The following is a 5,669-nucleotide window of genomic DNA, read 5'->3' on the forward strand; positions in this document are numbered from 1 at the left end:
CTTGGACTTAACATACGGCAACTTCTCTCAAGAAGCAGAGTAGAATGGAAAGACTGCAGGGTCTGACTTTGGGTTTTGATTTCACTGATCATTAGCTGTGCAGTCTTAGACAGGGGATCTTATCCCATCCAAAAGATGGTTCCTTCATTGAAAGTGAAAATAACAGAATTTACCCATAGACATAAGGATGGACATAATGGAAGTGGAATGATGTAATGATCCAAAATGTCTTGAAATTAGAAGGCAACAAATGAATGGCAGTTATTGAAGGCTCTACCGATGCTAGAAGTCTCCAATGTGATCAAAGTAGGATGCATCCATGACTCATACTCCTGAGGCAACAGATTATTTACTGAGAGCTTACAATGCGACGCACACTGTGAGAAAACAAGACAACAAATAATGGCCTTGCCTGTTCTTGCAGTGTGATAAGTTGCTCAACCTGGTCTGTGGGGAAAAAAATGGTGACCAAGACAAGATATTATGTTTCCAGCTAGAAGTGGCTAGTGTCACCTGCCATTCCCAGTAATCAGTGGCTTGGCTTCTCCCAAGGTTCCTAGCATTCTCCTCTGGCTTTGAGTTACTAGGTTCAGAGTTTTATCTTCTTCACCAGATGGTGAGGTCCTTGAGGGTTGGGGCCATGTTCTTTCATATTTAAAGTCTGAGTTTTATCAGAGAATTCCCTCTGAAATCACAGTGCTTCTCTGGTTATCTCTCCTTTTTCTTACTCTTTGGAGTTACTTGTGCTTTTATACTTAGAATTTCATTTTTAAAGTCTCTTGAGCCATATTTCCTTTCAGTAGCACAGCTCTTCAGTCATGACCATATTTCCTCAGACATTCAGGTGTTTAACTCCTAAAGTCTAGGGTATTGCTTTGGTTCTTGGGTGACGTGAGGGGCCCCTACCTCATCAGTGGTGATTTGTTTCTCTCATGCTGATTCTTTCATGACAGTTGCATTCATTGTTTCCTCTTCTTTTGGAACTGAGTAGTTGTCAGAAAGGCAAGCAAAATGCCTTTTCTTTGGTAGAACAGACCTTCCCATTGCACTCTAGGTGCCTGAAGCCACCCACTGCTTCTCATGTGAGAGGCAGACTCTGCCCAATACAGCTGAGCCATCTGGACTCTGCAGGTCAGGGTGACACTCAGCTCCCTACAGAAAGTGAGAGATTAGTTGAACAGTGAAATCCCAACTTTAGCTTGGGATAAGAAGATGACTTTATGAGTGTATTAGTGTATCCATGAGGAGGATGCATTGCAAATGTCCTGGGGTGACTCACAAGATAAAGATAATGAATTCAGATCTCAGGAAAGACATGAGCCAGTGCAAATCCTTCAGAAGTCTTCAGTAGCAGAATCAATCTGTGAATGACTCCCTGGGCTGCAGTTATGTTAACTCTACTCCAATACTCCAGCCTCTAAGGATATAAAACTGCTTAAATTTCAAATTCCAGAATAGGAATCAATTGGTTCCGTTTAGGTCAAGGGTCTATCCTTCAACCATCCCTGTTGCATAGCACAGATGCCACCCCTTTGTCTGGAGACATTTGTGTGGAAGGAAGATTTCTTGTGACCTGGGCTATCGTCCTAACTGGTGTCTACTCATAGTGCCAGCTCCCTTGTTCCACACTGACCAGCAACAAGCAGGCAGAGAAAACTACCCAAGACTCTCTGTAAGTCCACCACTCTTTCATGTGGTGAAAGTTGCAAGATCAAAGGGAAAAAAATCACTAACCTGTAATTTTCTAGTATTTACGATGCTATCTTCTTTTACATGCTTACCTAGCATTTTAAATTCTGTTATTTAACGGGCAAGAAATTCATGAGGCCAAGTATTTACTGCAATACGCAAATTTTATGTACCTAAACCAGGCAGCTGGGAATAAGCATTTTCTTAAAACATAGTGGAAACCTCAAGGGAAAGACTCTAAATCACCGCCCACCCCCCAGCATTCTTCTCCAACAAAAGAATTCAGGAAGAAGTCCAGCCGAAGGTACTGTAGGATGAGGCAGCCACATAAGGCAGTGGAAGGTAGTCCTTTGTTTACATTTCTTCATTTATTATTTTGTGAGCACTTACTCCATTTAAGACACTCTAGCAGGCATGTGAGATGCCAACATGATCTAGATGGACATGGTGCACAAGTAAACTAGCAATAACAGTCATCGGGCTGCAGTGGACATGTAGAGTGTGCATAGAATCACACAGCAAGAGTTAACATTGTTGAGGAAGGATTGTTCAAGAAAGGCTGAGACCTAAAAAGAAATGCAAGAAATCATGTGAAAAGTGGGAGGAGGGCAAGGGAGGTAGTTTAGTGGTAGAGTGCTTGCCTAGTATGTGCAAGGGCCTAGGTTCAAAAAAAAAAAAGACCAGTAGGGAAAAGTGTGCCAGGCAGAAGAAATCACATGTGTAAAAGCTCTGAAGTAGAAAAGAACAGAATGAATCCTCAGAGTTTGTTAGTCTAGTTGCTGAAGTATGGACAACCAGGGGGCAAGCCAAGGCCGGAGTCAGCCCAGGAACACCTTGAGTTAGAAGTTGATCCCAAGGGCGTCAGGAAGTCACTGGAGGTTTTAAATAGGGGATGAAGAGAGGAGAAGGGTTGGGCCTGGTTAGCCCTGGAGACAGATTTACAAGTTCCTAGTACAAGCAGGGTCCAAAGACCCAATTGACTTTTTCTCTGAGAGTTAGTGCTTGGCTCCATGAGACCTAGGAGTGGTTTTCTTGAGCACTGCGGCAGGCTGTTAGAGGCCTTCTGGTGGGACAAGTGGCTAAGACCAAGGCAAGGCTGGGAAAAGGGCTACAGGAGTCCCTCATGGCAACCACAAAACTTCTGTATTGACATTGGACAGATGTCTCTTCACTTACTAGATGTCTTTGTAAACACTGAAGGCATTGAGCTTCTAGTTTCATTCAAGGACACAAGCACCCAAAACTGAGGTGTCAGGCCCACGCCCAGAACCTTGTGCTAGTTTGTAGCATCTGTTCTGCACCACTAGGGAATCCTCAGCAGCAGCTGGTCTCATTTGTGCCTCCTTCCTGAGATGATGATGATGATGATGGTGATGATGACGATGATTTTGTTTGCTTGTACCAAAGAGTGACTAATTTTCCAATTCAATTTCTATTAATTTCTCCAAAATGAGCAATTCTTTGTTTGAAATGGCTGGATTGACTTCCTGTTTTGTCATTCATTCCCTGTTTGACCAACATACATAGGTAGAGCTCCATACAACACTTTGAGGGGGTAGACAGTGAACCAGATACAAATCTTGACTTCTAGGGAACATGCAACCATGTATGGTACAATATGTTGATTCAGCATATAGGCGCTGAAGATCTACCATGTGTCAGGCTCTGCCCCAAGTTCCTGAGACACAGCAGTGAATGACCACCCTCCCTGGGCTCATATAAAAACATAGTGGTTGCAGCCTACAGCTGAATGTTTGTTTTAGAGAGAGAGAGAGCGAGTGAGAGAGCTGCTCTTGCCAATACAAATACATTATCCATGTGCAGGGTGGAAGCGGGGTCTCCAGAGCTGGGATGCCAGGGCTTGTGAGGAATGAGCAGCCACTGAGTCTGACAGTAGGGAGGGATTCGGATGCTAGTGTTCTGGGAAGTATGAATTGAAAGGGCGGTGACAAAGGAGGGCAGGAGTGGGGATCAGATAAAAGTTTATAGAGAAGGCAGCAGCTAGGAGGAAAACACTAAACTCATTAGAATGCTACCTTTGGGGAATGGGGAGGGTGAGGGGAATTGCAGTGGTTGCCCCCTGTGAAAAAAGAAAGGCTTTTCAAGTCCTAAAGAGTCCTAAACCATTTTCTCTAAAAGATATGTCTAGTCACCTACTTTTCCTAATTTTAATTTTTCTAAAAGATTTCCTAATCACCTACTTATCTAAAGCTAAAGGTCCAAGGAAGCAGTTTTATTAATGCTGCAAGTGTAGTGTAACTTTAAACAAATACAAATGCTTCCTGGAATATCTACAAGGTACTAAATGACCCTGGAAAAGACATGCCTTACATAATCACAGTTGTTGCTGAGATTCCTTTACCCATATCCCCAGATCCTTACAAAAATCCCAATCTCATTAGCAGGGCATGGTGGCTCACACCTGTAATCCCAGCCCTTGTGAGGCTGAGGCAGGAGGATTGCCTAGAGTTTAAGGACCGCTTAGACTTCACACTAAGTTCAAGGCCTGCCTGAGTTACAGGTGAGACATGGTCTCAAAAAACCAACAAAGGAAAGAAATAGCCCAGTCTCTCATCCTGACCACATGAGTCTTCCCTTGGAAACTCATCCACACCTCTTTTTGGTAACATACCCTAATATAAATGCATAATAGTCTTTTCTGCTTTCCTTGTCCATTGGTAAAATTCTTTTTACTGTCTGCATCACTGGCCCTGAGCATGCTGCCTTCGTGCATAGCAGGGACTAAGGGTAGACGTGAAGGGGTTTCAAGCTTTACCCATCTTGTTCGAGTTTCTTAAAAGTTCCTCAATAATGTATTAAGAGGGTGAGAAATCTATAGTATGAGGCAGAAACTGCTCTGTGCTGTAGACAGATTGAGATGGGTTTATAGGCTACATGGGGTGGGAGTGCACTTCTGGCTGGGAGAGAAGGAGGAAACTTCCAGAAGGAGGCAGCCCTGGGGTGGCTCCTAAGCCAGGCAGGGATACAGTGTCTGGAGGTATACAGTAGGAAAGTGCGAGGTGGATGAGGGGAAGTGCAAGAGTTTGCCAGAAGCGCATGAAGAGAAGACCGGAGGTAAACGAGGAGGTTGGATTCCGACCTGGCCACTAGGGCAAGGTTTTGTGATGTTGGGGGCCTGAAGCAAATGAGTTCAGTGGGGCTGATGACAAAGGGCAAAGCAGTGGGTGGGAGTGCAGATGCGACTGGTGGGCCAGGGCTGTGACAGGCCCAGCCTGGGGCAGGGGCTGCAGATGGATCACAGGAGCATAGGACCCTGTGGATGCGGAGGGCCAGGAATGTATGCCACTTCAGCACATCTCTAAATTCAAACCTAAACCCCCATCAAGCTTCAGAAAGAGTCTTTTCTCTGACCTTAAACACTGCAGAGAGGGGGCCGGGGATATAGCTCAGTGGCATAAGGACCTGCCTGGTAAGCACAAGGTTGTGAGTTCTATCCCTGGTACCGCAAAGAAGAAAAAAAAAAACAAACCAAAAAAAAAGTCACTGCGAAGACGAGACAAGCTCAGCAGAATGAAGCTCTCTTTCAATTGCTGCTCTCAAGGAAAGCCTTGGTTTTCTTGAAAAATTCTTTATTAATTTAAATACCACGGCTTTCTGCAAACACTAAGAAGAGATTATAATATTCCAGGGGGACTTCTTTTGCTTAACATGAAAATAAACCTGACAGAAGGATTACAAAACTAAACACGGAACATTACAAGAGCGCTAATTACCTCCCATTCTTTCTCCTCACTTACAAAGGAGGAGAAAATACTCTAAAACAAGTATTTATACAAACAAAGCAGCAGCAGAGGAGGAGGGGGCAGGACTGAAGGGTATGTGGCAATGCTAATCCCCGCTGCTTTGATAAATCTGAAATAGGATCCTTTGACATCTGAGAGGTGGGAGTGCCCTTCAAGGAGTGCTTTGCACTGTGTTACCCCAGGTAACTGATTCACCTTTTGAATCAAATAGCTCTG

Source organism: Chinchilla lanigera, unplaced genomic scaffold (assembly GCF_000276665.1).
Source record: "Chinchilla lanigera isolate Chin_1 unplaced genomic scaffold, ChiLan1.0 scaffold00100, whole genome shotgun sequence".
Taxonomy (NCBI): domain Eukaryota; kingdom Metazoa; phylum Chordata; class Mammalia; order Rodentia; family Chinchillidae; genus Chinchilla; species Chinchilla lanigera.